Source organism: Triturus cristatus, chromosome 5_2 (genome assembly GCF_964204655.1).
Source record: "Triturus cristatus chromosome 5_2, aTriCri1.1, whole genome shotgun sequence".
Classification (NCBI taxonomy): domain Eukaryota; kingdom Metazoa; phylum Chordata; class Amphibia; order Caudata; family Salamandridae; genus Triturus; species Triturus cristatus.
In genome coordinates, this window is record NC_140588.1 from 722,761,359 (window position 1) to 722,778,522 (window position 17,164).

Genomic DNA, 17,164 nt, shown 5'->3' on the forward strand with positions numbered 1-17,164 from the left:
ACAGCACCAACAGGATCATCAGCCACATTTAAAAAAACGGCAAGTGATTGGTTTCTACGGAAAGGGTTTTGTACGTACATTGATGATGCAAAGGCAAAAGAGGCCAAGCAAATCGGAGCACCCCTGAACATTGAGCGGATAGACCAGGCCTATCTGGATGACACAACAGAGGTCTTCATGGAGCAAAGCCCTTTGGTGTATTGGTATGGGAAAAGAAGCCAATGGCCAGTGCTCAGCAGGCTGGTGATAAAGTATGTGTCTTGCCCTGTTGCAAGTGTCTCTTCTGAGCGTGTTTTCAGTGAAGCTGGTGCCATTGTTACTGTGAAAAGGACCAGTCTCTCACCCAAAAGCGTGGAGATGTTAACAATGATCAAAATGATCAAAATGAATCAGCACTTTATATCACCGGAGTACAAAAAATGTGAATCACAGCAGGAAGAGGAGAGCGATTTCGAAGACATAAGTAGTGGGTTACATGACGTACTTCTGTCCGAACTACCAGAGTTTGAGGACGAGCTCCTCTTCCCTGACAACTAGGCTTTCAAATTGTTCTTCCTTCCTTTATTTGTGTGTGTCTGTTTTTCTGGTTCAAATCTAATCACAACAAATCCATCAACACCGTCTCCTCTTTTTATTTCCCTATTGGAGTTGCACGTCTGTGCATAACTGTCCACTTCACTCCTCAGAGTCCTGCTTCACCTTCCTTACTCTCCCTAAATACATTTCAAGCAAGCCAGACATTGGATCGAGATGGAGAATAGTACAATACATGTTGCCTGTAACAGTCCCTCCATAAGAAGTGAAACGTGACTACAGCTATCTTCCGTTTTGTTTCCGAGACAAAACTCATCATTGCCAGAAGGCTAGGCATCTGATCTGACAGTCAAAGAGAAGAGCAAGACAGGTAATGATTATTATGAATGATGGCATGCATTGCATTGGATGCTTTCTGACTATGAGTGAATGTGCATGAAGTCGAACTATACTAGTTTATCTACAAAGTAAAAGTGACTCAAGTGACAGTCAATGTTTCCTTGTTGTTTAATAACCACATTGTACTCCTACTACTGCAGGTGCAGGCCAATATCCGTTGCAATTTTGTAATATGGAATATATTATAAACTTAATCAGAGTCACTACAGACTGAGTTGGTGTTGGAGAACACGTACCACACGGTCATGATGCTGACCATACTATTTTTGCACGCAGTCAGTCAGTTGGATCGGAGATAATTGATGGATTAACTGCGTTTCATGGACTGGCATAAAAGGTAAACACAACAATTCAACAAGAACCACAGCAGACATAGGCTACATGTCCGTGTAGTGGTGTGGACTGGAGTAGAGTGTAGTGGTATGAGTGACAGTGGCGCATTTATTTAGTCACTTGATTAGGAAAATGCTAGGTTGCTGCATATGCCTTTTGTCTGGCTCTGTCAAAATTTAAGGGAAATGGGGGTTGGGTGCCGGGCCGGGCCTGTGCCATTGTGGGACTGTTCTGTGCTGGCTCTTGTCCTGTTGTTGTTGTAGCTTAATGCTGTAGAGTAGACACGATGTATCCAAGCCGCCTCAGTCTGAAAGTGTTCTCTCAAGAGTCTTGTCTTCTCTTCTTGCACTCCACTGTAATTGAGTACATTTTTTTAATTCAGTTAGTTTTTCAATACCCCTTTTGTTTTTCCATCTACACTTACAGGCTGGCCTTTACCCTGTGCTATAGTGGGAGAAAGAACTCACACTTACCTTACCAATCCACATCAGACAGGCAGTGGTATCCAAGATTGATGTGCGGAGTGTCCATGGAAGGGAGGACCAAGAAGAATGACGAGAATGATGCAACTCCACAATTGGACCAGGATAATACAGTAACTTTAGTATAATTCATCATTCATCTTTTAATTTATTTGATTCCTTTTTTCTCTTCAATCATTATGACTGTGTGTTGTGGTTTGTTTGGTAATTGAGCCCTACAACTATTTTTTCATTTTCTTTGCTAGCTTTAAAAATAATCGTAAGCCCGGTACAACATGTAATTTGGTTCACTCTGAGGGCAGACAGGCAAGGCAAATTTCATATTAATAATTTCTGCCCTGTACTGTCTAATTGTGTAGTAGTAGTTAGTAAGTACAACTCATTAACCATCAAGTTCTCTTCATCATCATGCATGCATTTCCTTTTTCTCCCTTTATAGATTTCTTGGATAATGGATCATGGTCGTCTTCCAAGATTGTGTTTTACTTTTGTTGTGTCCATGCATACTGTCTGTTTTTCTTTGTCAAACCTTTCCCCAAACCCCCCTTCCCATTCATTCATCAATCCCTAAACCTCTTCCCCTGGGCTGTGTGATTTATATTGAGGTGTGATGTGACTACATTAAATGTACACCAACAATTGATCACACTCTTGCTGGGGCAGATGTGGTGAAAGCAACACTAATTGAATTTCAAGGCAGGGCAAGGATCTACTTCTACTTGCCCACCCATGCTGTACTTTACTTCATTCTACTACTCCTCCCACAGTCTCTCTCAGGCAAGTGACTGTCTCTTTTTTTTATTTCAAATGCTTGTGCCAGTGTCTACTACTACCAACACAACCATGGCATCTTCTCCATTCACTTGGGAAACCAACCATGCAGCCATTACTGTGCCGAACTTCATCATCATCAATCACAGGTAAGATAAGTTTGGTGGGAGGTATAATCATAGGAGGAGAGACTGACAGTACTAGTAGGACCAATAAAATAACTCAGTGAGGGGTACCGCATCTATCTGTTTGTGTGTTACAAAATCGGCAGATCTTTTAAATCAAACACTGGCTGCGGGCCTGCAGAAGCAAGGAAACCAACCATGTGACGTAAATTCGTAAAACAGTAACCACCCACAAAACATTAACATCGTATGTTTGAGTAAATAAAATATAATTTAATACCCTAAAAAAATAAACTATTCCACTCTGACCTGACCCACCCCCCTCCCTAACCCCAACCAATGTCCAAATGTCCCAAATGTCCAGAAAAAACCCCAACGCCCAAAACCCACCCACCAACAAAAGGAATTAAAAAAGGGGAAATTCAACAAGTTCCTAAATTCGGCGGGCTTTCAGGTGTTTGCCAACCAGGATCTTCACCGGCTCCTCTAGGTGCTCCTCCAAGCGTGCCATCCGGAGGAGGATCTGGCGGGAAAATGCCCTGCAGTTACATCCAGCGTGAGGGGCAGCAGTGCTTAATATTGATGCACGGCGGCGGGCGGCTGCCTGACCACAGTGCCGTAAAACTAGAGGCGGGGCCTGACTGGGGCCCGGGGCATTGAAGGAGGCTGCAGCTGCAGCCGCCTCCTCCTCCTTCCCTGCCTGAGCCACCAGCCGCCGGTATTCCTCACAAATGGCCTCCAGTTTACCGCGCTGGGCCCTGGCTGCCAACTCCTTCCGCATAGGTTTTGGTTGGGGAGGAGTATCTATATCAAGAAAGAAAAAGAACATTGTTGTAACCAAGACTCTTAGCAAAACAGTAGCACGAAATTCATTCAACACATAGTGGCACAGTATCACTAGCAAGCTCAGTACATAACATTTGTGGTAAGTATCTGTCCTCCTACTTCCTCAGACTCTAACATTTGTGGGAGTTTCAGGCATTATACTAGCACTATGTACTCCAGTACACACCAGTCGACTTGTTCTTATCTCTAGTTTAGCGAAATTACATAACCTTGTTGTAGCCGGCATGCCAGCTCAGTCAGCTAAGCTTGCACCCAAGAGAAACAGATACGAGTCACATGATGCAGACTCACGTTAGCTTTATTTACTACTACTGTCTGCAGGTGGAGAAGCTCATATTTTTGTATTACGGGTGTCGCTGGCCATACTCTCTCTGTTACATGATGGCAATTGCTCAATTTCACTTTCACCCCGCCCTGGGTACTACAAAAAGGCAGATTATTTATCGGAACCAATGATCATTGCTTATATTCTAGATGGTAACACGACATCAGGTCAGTAGCGGTCTGTGGTAGGAGTGCTGGCGGGCAGTGACGTGGGGAGGGGAAGGTTGGGGGTAGTAAACTATGGATTACGGACAATCACGGGTAAGTAAACAATACATATAAATAAATAAAACACATTTTGTTGCACGCACTGCATCGCATTTGGCGGTGCAGTGCGCACAATGAAAATTGTTTTATTTATTTTTATGTTTACTTACCTGTATTTGGCCGTAATACATAGTTTACTTCCCCCCACCCTGCCCCTCCCCACGTCCCCACCCGCCAGCACTCCCACCACCGACCGCTACTGCATAGGGTACTTTGTTTTCATTGATTGTGTAACCAACAGATAGGCCACCCTTTACAGGCTGGCTGACAAAATCGAAAATACATTAACGTAGGTAGGGAGTGGTCCTTAAGTCGGAGGAAGGCGCTTGATAATATATATATAAGATGTGCTTGCAAACTACTGTGAGTCAACTGTATTCTGAAAATACTACTTATATTCCCCTCCGCTTTGCTACTCTGGCGCAGTTTCTTTTACATTCTCTTCAAAGTAAGACTCTCCAATGACAGTCTCCACCTATGCTCTCTATTGATGATAGTACATCCAGGCATACATCCATTAAAGTAAATGTCTATCATTCTTTTTTGTATATCTCTCAACAAACCTTAGTTGGTTTCCCCAACAACCACCGATGCGTCCGCTCCTTCCTTGCTTGCCTTGGCTTTGAGTTTGAGTCAAACACCGCTGATGATTCTTGCTATCTAGTATCCACCCATACTGTGTCGCCCACCCAAGCAGGCATCCTCTTTCACCTTCCTCCAATCCTTCAACAACCCATGCATCTGATCTGATTCCTATCAGCCAACTAAACATGCTTCCAACATATCCTTCTCTGCCAGTCATATTTCATCTCGCCTTTCCTTCCTCCTTCCACCCTTCTTTCCCTCTTTGTTCAACACATCCATCAAGGTCATCTGATCTGAGTTTTAGTCTTCTCCATAAAACCTTCACAGCTGAGTTGGAGTCAGATAAAAGAGGCCATTGGTTACTCAACTCACGCTGCTAATGCTAAGTAAAGGGTGTCTTCTTCAACCGTTTTGTAATGTTCACTACAACTTAATAAGTCTCACAGTACAGTGAGTGAAGTGAACAACCTTCCATCTAGTAGTAATGTCAAGAAGTAATGAATATAACTTACCGCCGCCTGCCAATGCTGCTAGCTCCCCCCCGTAGCTCCTACAGGTGCTACCTGGTCTCCCGCCCCCTCCGGAATGGCCGCATCGCCATCGCCGTTGGCCCCACCGGTACTGGTGGTTGGTAGTATGCCTAGAAAAAATATTACACATTTTTAGATGCCTATACACCTCCCCCTATTTTATTAGTTTTCACTAGGAAGATTGAAAAAAAAGTTAACACAACATACATCATCACTAGTCCAAATCGGGTACTAGAGTAGAGTCAGTAGACAGACACTAGTAGTGTTATATGGTCCCTAGGGTCATCTTTTTCTACTCTACTCTTTGGAAAGTTAGCCTGAACCATGTAACCCTTTAAGATTCATCATGTCTACTACTCTTTTTGCGCATATTATACCTCGCAGCTTGTTGTGCAGTAGACGCCTTTGAGGCCACATGACGGTTGCGTACAAGTGAAGAGGTCAAAAAACAAGCCACTTTGTTATGGAGTTCGGTTAGTCCGTATTGCTTAGCCATCACATGTACATGTTACACTTTTTTCCATGACTGCGAAATTCTTGCATTATTGCAGTATACTATCTAACACACATAATTTTTCTCATAATAGGCGGAAGATTCCCTTCTACAGACCAGAGATTTGCAGAGCTTATGATGCATGATGTAACCAGTATTTCTACGTTCTACGGTGAGGGGTCTTCCAGAATTCACACAGATCTTTTGTCTTGTCATGCACTTGTACATGTTTACTGTTTTAATCATATGCTTTTTGCTGTTGAAGCTGGCTCTAGTAATAATTTCATAGAACGACGTACAGACTGAGCTTGTTACTTCTTTGAAAATAAATATTTTGAACTTACACATAGACTCTGTGGTATTTGGTGTGGTGGGGTGGACTTACACAAGTGAGTGGGCAAAAGGGTGTTATTATGTTCTGGGTTGTCTGTCTCATCATCATTGTGTATCTTCGTGTGGGGGGTCAGGAGTGGGACCTAATGAGACACTATAGCTAGTCGGTCAGGGGATTGTAGGTTCTTCTGACTGAGGTGTGAGTAAGGTCCAACCTCCCATCACCAACATCCTATTTTCTTGTGCATAATTATGTATGTGGCTCTGCAAAATCCCTTCAAGAGTAGTAGTATGTATTATCCGATCCAAAATTCTAGTCAAATATCTGGTTGGACATTTTGTTGGTGGGATTTTTCAAAGCCTCAAGATTAAGAAGACTAGAAGAGGACAACCCAAAGGACAGGACACAGTGGCTAGAGCTATTGGTCAATCTGAGTTTTATTCCAAAGAAAACATTTAATAAAGAGTGGCCAACTGGGCAAGCTTAGCTACAGACAGACTAATAGTAGTACTAGTACAGAGAGTCATAGCAGAGGCAGTTAGAAGGAACTTAGAGGCAGGGATAACCAGAATTTGGAAACAGATAGTCAAGGTCAAAGAAGCTTTTGTAAAAAATAGAATTAGAAAGTGGAAACATAATTAAAAGTTCAGAAAAAAAGATGCAGTAAAAGTTAGGGAAATATAATTGTTAATATTACCACTGGAGGACTTACTGGGGCCAGCAGCAGGAGCCTCGGTAGAGGAGTGGTCCTCTCCTGGTTGTTGTTGTCCCGCCGACTCGAACCCTGTCTTCTTGCCCCTGGGTGGTGCTGATGTTCATGTAAGATATAATAAAGAAAGAGACAAACATTAAGGAGTGCTGCGAAACAAATAAATCATTAAAAAAAAGTCAAAAATCATTTAGCAAACAACAATTGCAATAAAATTGACCTATCTAATCAGATGGATCGACTACTGGGCTGCTTGCTGGATTCACGGATCGTCTACTTATTTATGAACACTCCAGTGTTCCATAATCATTCTGATTCCAAATACTAACAAAGCCTAAGTACCACCTGACCTAGACCACCTATTCCAGATGGGCCAATTGTTCACTAAATCTGCATTTCCATTTTTTTGCCATCAAAATTGCATAGATGAGATGGAGGACACATGCATAAATTTGTGCATACACCAAATTGTGGGTTGGTTGCATCTGATCTTGTTCTGCTTCTGACTGACCCTGCTAAGCCTACCACTCACTAAACAAACTACAAAAGGTTCTACGGAGGACTGGGGTAAGCAGCACTCAGTGACAGAGGAGGCGTCACGCAGACCGTAAAAAAACTATGAACTAATACTAACTAAACCTAGTATCCATCCACCACTATTTCACAGGAGGACAATGGAAGGACTACAGTCTCTCTAGCAATAGCATTACCTAACTTCAGTTCTCTAAAATAAACTCTCACATTAATCAGCCCAAGCTAGCGCAAAGTTGCAAACAAGTAAGAGTAGCTCCGAGCACCTGGGGTCCTACAATCACAGAAGATTTTGAAACGTAATTTACCAGCAACGTTAGCAGCAGTAATCTTGTTAGTCGTCAAAAATGTATACACAACAATACTTATACTAAGTTACTCACCAAGCCCAATGACCTCGATACCTAGCAGGTCCAACAGGTCCTGCTCCCGGTCCAGGATGTCAGACCACCGGTGGGCCAGCTGGTTATGGGTGCGTCGAACCCCTGAGCACCGAAACACTGCCCGGCGTACCTTCGCCCACCGATGGTGACGCTCCTGGGTAGCGTACCCAGAGCCGGGCCTGCTGCCAAGGTCAAGGGGAGGTGGCGCTGGATAAAAAAAACAAGGGCAGCCACCTCCGCCTCACCAAAAAGCTGCCGGGCCTGCACCCCTGCAGGGTGCATTCTGCCGCAAGGCAGGCGGCTCTTGGGCGCAAGCGCCTTGCCTTTTGAGCCGTTAGTGGCAGTGCCCTTGGCCATGGTTCTGGGGTGGGTGGGAGGCGGAAAAGAAAAGTTAGAAGGGAAAATAGAACGTCAGGGGGAAGAAGTAGTAGCTTAAAGAAAGAAGTAATATGAAGTTAAAAAAACACAGTAAAAGTAGAAATAAAATGCAAAATATAAGCTTAGGGACAGAGAGAGATAGATGATAAATAAAAAAAAGTCAGAAAAACTGTTTAAAAAAACTAAGGATTCCAAAGATTATGGGGGGATAGAAAAGTAGGCCCGGAACCATAGCATAGAGTGAAAAACAAGATGGCCGTGCCCATTCGCGACCGCGTGGGTAAGTTTGCGCGATATTTCTCGCGAACACGCAATAATTGTCGCGAACAAGTAAAATGCACTCCCGAACATGACATGCGCATCGCGAACACGCTATACGCGACCTGGAACAGGAAATAAGGCATTGCGAGCGGGCAGGACAATTGAAAAACAAGATGGCCGCACCCATTGGCGACCGCATGGGTAAGTTCGCGAGATATTATCCCCCCGAGCATGCAAACAGCGCCCCGAACATGCACAAAGCGCTCCCGAACAAGAAAAACGCATCGCGTACGGGCGCCCCAAGCAACTACGCAGGCTCGCGAAGCTACGCATAGCTCGCGTAGTGCAAGAACTAGGCCTGGGCCAAAATTCCGTTCCGTTCGCGGAAATTGCGATAATTTGGCATTTTTGCGTTCCGCGGAAAGCGCGAAAATGTCAAAATTTCCGCATTCCGCAGCTTAGCGATAATTTGTTTCTTGCTCACGCTGTAAATAAATACATTCTTGCGTTCGCACGATCGCCTTACCTGAATCCCCGCGTTCGCTGACAAGTTTTCCCGACCCGGTCGCGTTATCCACAAGATATTGGATTGTTGGTAGCCATTTTGCGCTGTCTCGCAACAGTTTGCGCTCGCATTGTCGCACGATGACGTCATTTGTTGCGCAAACACGTCATTCTTCTCGCGATCAAGCACTGCGCGAGTATGAGAAGATTGAGATCTCGAACACGTCATTCTACATCGCGAGCGAGAGGGTGAGGACGTGGGCACGTCTAATCGAACGCGAACAGGAGAAAGAGACCCCGAACATGTCATATCCAACGCGACAGGGCCGAAGAGAACGCGATCATGTCATTTTTGACACGCCGGCGGAAGTAATGTGAAGCTCGAGAACTCGAACATGTAAAATTTTCAATTTGGAGAGGAATATCAGCTCTAGCAGCATGAAACCTTCTGCAAATGCTGATTTTGGATGAAAACAACTCCTTACATTGACATTTGGCTGTCCTTTTTTGTGCAATGAGTCCTTTTTTAAAAAGGTGGAGAGAGGGAGGAAGTGACACAGAATCTCCAACTTCCTGTTCCTGTCCAGCAGGCTCCTCCCAGTGCTTTGTCCATCTCCTGCTCATTCTGCCTTTGGATTTGGAGCTGGAAAGATCACTCTTTTTGTCTGCTGCATCATTGCAATTGGATTTGAGGATTTTTGGAATAGGATATTTTACAAGTAAGTGGTTGTTGTGTCTGTTTGATTGTGGGCATTGCAGTTGTTGTACTTGTAACTACAATTTATTTTTGATAATTATCATCATTCCTTTTTTTAAAAACAATGTTGTGGGTAGTAGTAGTAGGCCCGAGCTAGCCATGGGCATGGCCTCATGGGTGTGTGCATGATGAAGCAACTGTTCCTTTTGGTGTTTTTTTAATGTATTTCATTTTCAAGCACATTTAGGGCATGGATGGCATTGGATTGAGTTGGGGAAATGTGCTTTTTGGGGGTGGCCTTTCTGATGTTGTTGTGCCTGGCCATGTGGCTGGTGGCCATTTTGAAGCCTAGGCCTGCAAGCTTGCCTGGCCTTGTCTGCCAACAGGCCTGCTTTTTCATCCACTAGGATCAGAGCAGGTAGCCACAGCTTTATTAATCAAGTGGTAAGATGGCGTCCGCACGACTGGTCGTGTAGGCAGGGTGAGCTGGTCTCTGCTGACAACCGTGGCTTAGCTGTTAACGGCCTCGCTGCCTGTCCGGTTACTTGGAGAAAGGTGACTCCGGTTTCACTTACTTTTCAGTGAAGACGACGAAGGCGACAATGCTACTTTCCCGGAGCTTTTGCTTCTGAGGCGATGGTTTCAGGGGAGTGGATGTCCATGACCGCGTTGGCAGAATCGAGTAGCTGACCGGCCGGTTGCTTGTTCCGGCTGCTTCCCTTCGGCATTGCGGAGAGTTCCAGAGCGCTGAGCGCGGAGTGTTGAGCCGAGCCGAGCTGAGTGATTACAGCCATACAGGTGCAGTGAATTGACGTAACGGGCGGTTGGCGAGCACGGAGCACGGAGCACGGAGCAGACAGCCGGTGGAGAGCTGACGGCGTGCAACTCAGCGTTTGCCCGCGGGACAGACTACAGATAGCCGGAGGAGAGCTGTAATGGCCCCGAAACATACTCGGAAAGCTCGTTTGCAGGAACTTAAATCGGGACCCTCTATGGAGTCACAGCCTTCCAAGACAGGTGAGAAAGACCCTATAGCTGGGGCTGTGGTTAGACCTAAGCAGGCTATAGCTACTTTATTTTTAGCTGCTGAGCAGAAAAAACGTAAAGATATTGAATCTAACGAGCTTCAAGCAGGATTGGTATTGCCTCAGAGTGAGGTTCAGACTGCTGCCAATGAGACAACCGATGGTCTAACAGGGATTAACAACCCAACAACCCCATCTGGTGCCAGAGTATCCATAGAGGGGGAGAAAATTACTGAAATGATGATCCCAGCTGGTTCGTCTGAGCTTGAATCTGGAGATTTCTATTCAGTTTCAGAGAATTCAATCTCCTCTTCTGAGGAGCTAGCCGTCCAGTGCGCAAAGCAAATGACATTTGAACATGAATTTGAGTCCGATGCGGACGAAGCAAATGCTAGCGCCGAGTATGAGGAGGGGGATACTCCAGTTACAGTCAGGGATGTCTCTGAGGCATCTATGATGGAGGGTCATATTGACATTCAAAATGCTCAGGATGTGCAAGCCGGGGACATTACTCTTGCAACTATTTACCAGACGATCCTGAGTCATATGGACAAAACGGCATTAGAGAGTCAAAAAATACAAAATTCATGTCGTAAATTACAAGGCTCAATAAGAAGGCTGGTGAAAGTACAGTCGGATTTTGGAGAGCGTTTTACGGAGGCTGAGACTAGGATCTCTAATATTGAAGATGAACTGATTAAACAAAAATCGGTCACCGAAACTTTGAATAGCAATAAGGAGGATGTATTGTGGAAAATGGCCGAAATGGAAAATCGCTCTCGGCGGAATAACTTGAGATTAATGCAAGTTCCGGAGGGTAAGGAAGGGCAGGACCCACGGAAATTCGTAATAGATCTTTTTCAGAAGGCGTTTCCGAAACTAAATAAATGGGACTGGGAGCGCGAAATCGAAAGAGCTCATAGATTTCCGTTCAAAATTCAATCACGCCCTGGTCAGAATCCACCTAGACCAAGGCCACTTCTTGTTGCTTTCAACAGCTTCCGAGCTAGAGAAGATGCTTTTCAGCAAACTCGGCCCAATACTCATGCAATGGCTGAAGGATTCACTTTTTTTTTTTACACCGGATTTTTCAAAGTACACAATGGACGTTCGATGGCAGCTGCGACAGCTAGTGGACTTATTTAAAAAAAAGGGCGCCCAGGCGTATGTTATGAATCCGGCCAAACTGAAAGTGATATATAACGACAAGTCAAGATTCTTTACCAATGTAAATTCAGCCAAGGAATATTTACAAGTATTGAAGGATCCTTAATTTATGTATAAGTATTGTAAATTTTTGTGACTCTCTGGTAACTTGTGTTTAACCAAATGCCTAATATTTGACTAAGTGATTAGTTTAGAAACCATAGGATACTGGATACCGGGTAGGGAGGCCTGTGTAGCTTTCTCTTTCTTTTTTCTTTTTGGATTGCCGTGGGTGTCAGCAGCGATGGGATCACGCTCACATCCATCCATAGGACTGTGTCCTAAAGCCCGACATCAGGGATGGGAGGGTTGGCCCTTGCAGAGGCTGTGGGATGGTTTGGGGTCTGGGAGGGGCAAGGGTCACTGGGTAAGGTGTAAGGTTTGGGTAGGGTGGGGGAGCAATGGAAAAAAAAAATTCATGACAGTAACAAGGGAGAGTGTTGGCGTTGAAAAGGTTATGTTTGTTTTACTTATTAATAGCCAAGGTATAAAACTGCTCAATTACTGGTTAAGTAATGTTAATGGCTATCCTTTGATTTGGAGGAAAATAAAAAAACAAAAAATATAATAAAAAGTTAGCATGAAACGTAGTATTAAGATTTGTTCATTTAATGTTTCAGGGCTTAACTGTAGCAATAAAAGACGTAGAATAGCTGCAGAAATACGATATATTTGTCCCGATATTGTATGCCTACAAGAGACACATTTATCTTGGGACAGAAGGACATTGGTAACAGATTTGGGGTATACGTTGATGGTTGCTTCTCAACAAACTAATAATACCAGAGGGGTTATGATTCTTTCTAGAATTGGATATTGCACGATGATTCGTAAATTAGCGGATAAATGGGGTAGATGGGCTTTATTAGAAATTATAGTCTCGGGAATGGCTCTTACCATCTGTACAATTTATGGCTCCAATTTAGATGAGGCTGAAGTTTTGCAACAATTAAATATTGAACTTGCTGATTGGAAAACTCCGTTAATTTTATGTGGAGATCTTAATATTAATCTGAATACTGGTGAGCTAATGGCTGGTTTAGAACATTATAATGGACGTAAACCACGCGTATTTAAGGCTCTATATGATTTAGTAATTGATCATGGGTTGATTGACGTATGGAGTAAATGGCATTCTACTCTCCCGGGATACACTTTTTATTCCGCACCTCATAAGAAATTTGTTCGGTTAGACTACTTTTTTACGTCCTTAACTATACAACATCAAACTAAGATACAAATCTTTCCTAGAGTCACCTCGGATCATTCCCCCTTATTATTGGAATGCTCTGTCTTAGGGGACTATAGAGGTATAAGGAGTTTTTCATTTGATAGGAAGCTCTGCTTAGACGAACAATATAGAATTTATATGAGGGGATGGATGACAGAATTTTTTAAAATTAATCTAGGTACCGCTCATATTTCAATACTTTGGGACACTTTCAAGGCTTGTTTTAGAGGAGAAGCTATAAGTTTTGGTTTATACAACCAAAATAAATTACGGTCTCACATGGGGGAGCTTTATGAATCATTAAAGGTTGCAGAAGTAGAGCTTGCTAAAGCAATAAAAAGATTAGACAACATATCACAGGTTTCTATAGCCGAAGCAAAAATTGCACAATGCAAGGCGAAGATAACTGGGGTTTGGGCGGAAGAAAATGCTCGGAAATACTTAATAAATAAAAGACATATTCATGAATATGGTGAAGCTATAGGTCGCTCATTAGCGTTAAGATTAAAAATGAAAACAAGTTCTCGACTGATTCCCAAACTACAAGATCAATTCGGGATAGTACAAGAATCACCAACGGCTATACTAGATATTTTTCATCAATTCTATTCTGACCTCTATACTCAACAATCAAAGTCTAATATAATTCAAATCCCGGATGTGGGTATAATAAATCAATTAACTGAAACGGAGGCAGAAGCCCTGGATAGCCCTTTTACTATGGCAGAATTAGAGACTGCAGTTAAGAACATTCCGAATAGTAAAGCTGCCGGTCCAGACTGCATCCCGGGGGAAGTTTATAAATGTTTTTTTGAGTCAATGAAGCCTGTGATGCTAGAAACATTTAGGATGGCACAAAAGGGAATGGCCCCAAAAACTTGGAATGAAGCATCCATAGTAGTGTTTAGTAAAAAGGGGAAACCACCAGAGCTACCTGGCTCGTATCGACCAATATCCCTACTTAATTGCGACAGTAAGCTGTACTCAAAGATGATATCGAATCGTTTATCCAAAGTTATCTCGTCACTAGTCACAACTTCCCAACACGGTTTTATACCTAAAAGAGGAACGGTTTCTCATATTAATAAGGTTATTACCCTATTTGATATTGCAGAAACCGAAAAGAGAGACTTGGCATTGATACTGCTCGATGCAGAAAAAGCTTTTGACCGGGTAGAATGGGATTATTTATGGGAAGTGATGAGAAGAATGGGATTTGGGAAAGCTATTTTAACCGCAATTCAAGTCCTGTATAAAACTCCTGGTGGCCTTTCTGATGTTGTTGGGCCTGGCCATGTGGCTGGTGGCCATTTTGAAGCCTAGGCCTGCAAGCTTGCCTGGCCTTGTCCGCCAACAGGCCTGCTTTCATCCACTAGGATCAGAGCATGTAGCCACAGCTTTATTAATCTAGTGTTTTCTGTGTGGTCTGTTGAATTTAGACTTCATTTAGGGCATGGATGGCATTGGATTGAGTTGGGGAAGTGTGCTTTTTGGGGGTGGCCTTTCTGATGTTGTTGGGCCTGGCCATGTGGCTGGTGGCCATTTTGAAGCCTAGGCCTGCAAGCTTGCCTGGCCTTGTCCGCCAACAGGCCTGTTTTCATCCACTAGGATCAGAGCATGTAGCCACAGCTTTATTGATCTAGTGTTTTCTGTGTGGTCTGTTGAATTTAGACTTCATTTAGGGCATGGATGGCATTGGATTGAGTTGGGGAAGTGTGCTTTTTGGGGGTGGCCTTTCTGATGTTGTTGGGCCTGGCCATGTGGCTGGTGGCCATTTTGAAGCCTAGGCCTGCAAGCTTGCCTGGCCTTGTCCGCCAACAGGCCTGCTTTCATCCACTAGGATCAGAGCATGTAGCCACACCTTTATTAATCTATTGTTTTCTGTGTGGTCTGTTGAATTTAGACTTCATTTAGGGCATGGATGGCATTGGATTGAGTTGGGGAAGTGTGCTTTTTGGGGGTGGCCTTTCTGATGTTGGTTGTCTTAAAGACATGCTTTTGTTGTATGTGTCTGGTCACTGGCTTGTTGTTGGTGTGCAATGCATGCACCCTGCAGACCTTTTTGGGGCCTGTGAATGTTCGTATTTACATTTTGTTGCATTAAAAAGGCAGAGCGGTGTGCTTTAGCATGCATCCTTTACCTGGCTTTTATAGGCCTTTTGTCAGCTCCTTGTGTTCTGTTCTCCAGGCCCCCGGCTTGTTTGTGATTTGTGAGTGTCCATGTGGTAGTGGCCTTTTTTGGTGTTTGGACTGGGAGTTATTAGTGTCCTGCTTTTGCCATAGGCCTGCATGGTTTTCCTATTGGCTATTTGGCTTACTGCTTCCATCCATCCACTCCCTTTGCCAGCAGCAGCTCCATGGATGCTGAGATGCTCAAATAATTTAATGGCAAATAGGGTCCACCCCACTTCCATTACATTTGTATTTTGGTGGTTATTATTAACTTTCCTATCCTTACTGAGAGTGTAGTGTGTGGCTGTACACAGTAGTATAACATAGCCCTAGTTAAAAAAAAAAGTCATACATGGCTAGACTATCTTTTGTTTGCACTAGTACAGTACTAAGTAACTGAACCACAACAACAAATTCAACATTTCACTGATGTTCTTTTCCTGGCTTATTTGCTTTTAGGTGCACAAAAGACAGAGTAGGAGGTGTCATCAGCATCACCCGGCTACCCGTTGTACTGCCAGCCAGACAGAAGTCCTGCTGTGCATCACGTCCACGTGTGACCAGAACTTGTTGTGCATCTGCATCCTGCCTGACATCTGAAGAAGATGGCCCCAAAGAAAGGTACCAGGTCCAGTACCAAGAAAGTTGCCGGTTAGAAGAAGGAACAGAAAAAGGAAGTGCCATTAACCACGACTGGTGGTGTGCCGGCCAATGTTTTTTTTGGCACCCAAAAAGTTACGCCTGCAGCAGCGTTGTCCTGGAACCAAGCTGGGAGCAGCACAGCAGTCCAACCACACCAACCTAGGCACAAGGGCTTTAGTGTCGTAGAGGTAGCCAGTCTACTAACGAGCAGCGATGTTGAAGAAATGTCATTACCGCAAAGTAGTACACAATCAAGTTCAACGCAGGCGCAAACTCAGCATATCAGTGTGCAGCCGCAACAAGAACAGCAGCAGCCGCCGCAACAAGAACAGCAGCAGCCGCCGCAACAAGAACAGCAACAAGAACAGCAGCAGCCGCCGCAACAAGAACAGCAGCAGCCGCCGCAACAAGAACAGCAGCAGCCGCCGCAACAAGAACAGCAGCAGCCGCCACAACAAGAACAGCAGCGGCCACCACAACAAGAACAGCAGCGGCCGCCGCAGCCCACCATAGTAGTTTTTGCTCCTGACGTAGGGGCATTTCAGGAAATCGAGCTTCCTTCAGACAAAGTGGAGCAAAGTGAAACCACTGTTTCAGAAGATCTATTGTCTTCCAGACCACCAGCAAGGAAAAGGAGGCTTAGTCCATCATCTTCTTCTTCAAGCCCCGCTTCTGATGATCGTGATGCCACTTGGCTCCCAACCAGCTCAGTCTGAGAGTGATATATGCCACAATACAATGCTTCTGAAAAGGAAGGTCCCAGAAAAACTTCGAGTTATGGAGGTAGATGTAGAAGAGGAGGGTGATGATGTTGATGAAGACGAGCCAGTCCTCACGCACATTACTCCCGCCCCAAAGGGATTGGAGACCAACATTCTCACCCTATCCAGGAAGGATGCTACTGAGCGGGATGTAGCACGGATATCACCAACACAGGTTACACCACCACTACCTCCAGCTGCCATATTTTCCAAGGCCCGGCAGGGACCTACATCCAGCTCAACCATCTCAGTAGGTAGTGGTAGTAAAAGTCACAATCTAGGTGCAGAGGGTCACATTTCAAGCACCCCCTCCAGTTCATCTGGTGTTGGAAGTGGCACATCCAGCAGTGCCAGAAAGTTCTCCTCCCCAGTTTGGGACTTCTTTTCTGTTAGCGCCAAGGAGGAGAACATTGCTATATGCTCAATTTGTCGGCAAGGTGTTCGGTGTGGTAAGCTTGGTACAAACTATGGTACCGGAGGACAAGCAAGTCATCTAAGAATACACCACACTATCGTGTGGGATGAGCACCTACTTAAGTTAAAAGAAAGTAGTAAAACTCAACCCATTGAAGTTGGTCAGGATGAATCAGAGAGCGATATTATTGCGGTGGCAGGTGAAGAAGAGGGAGGCATTTCTAGCC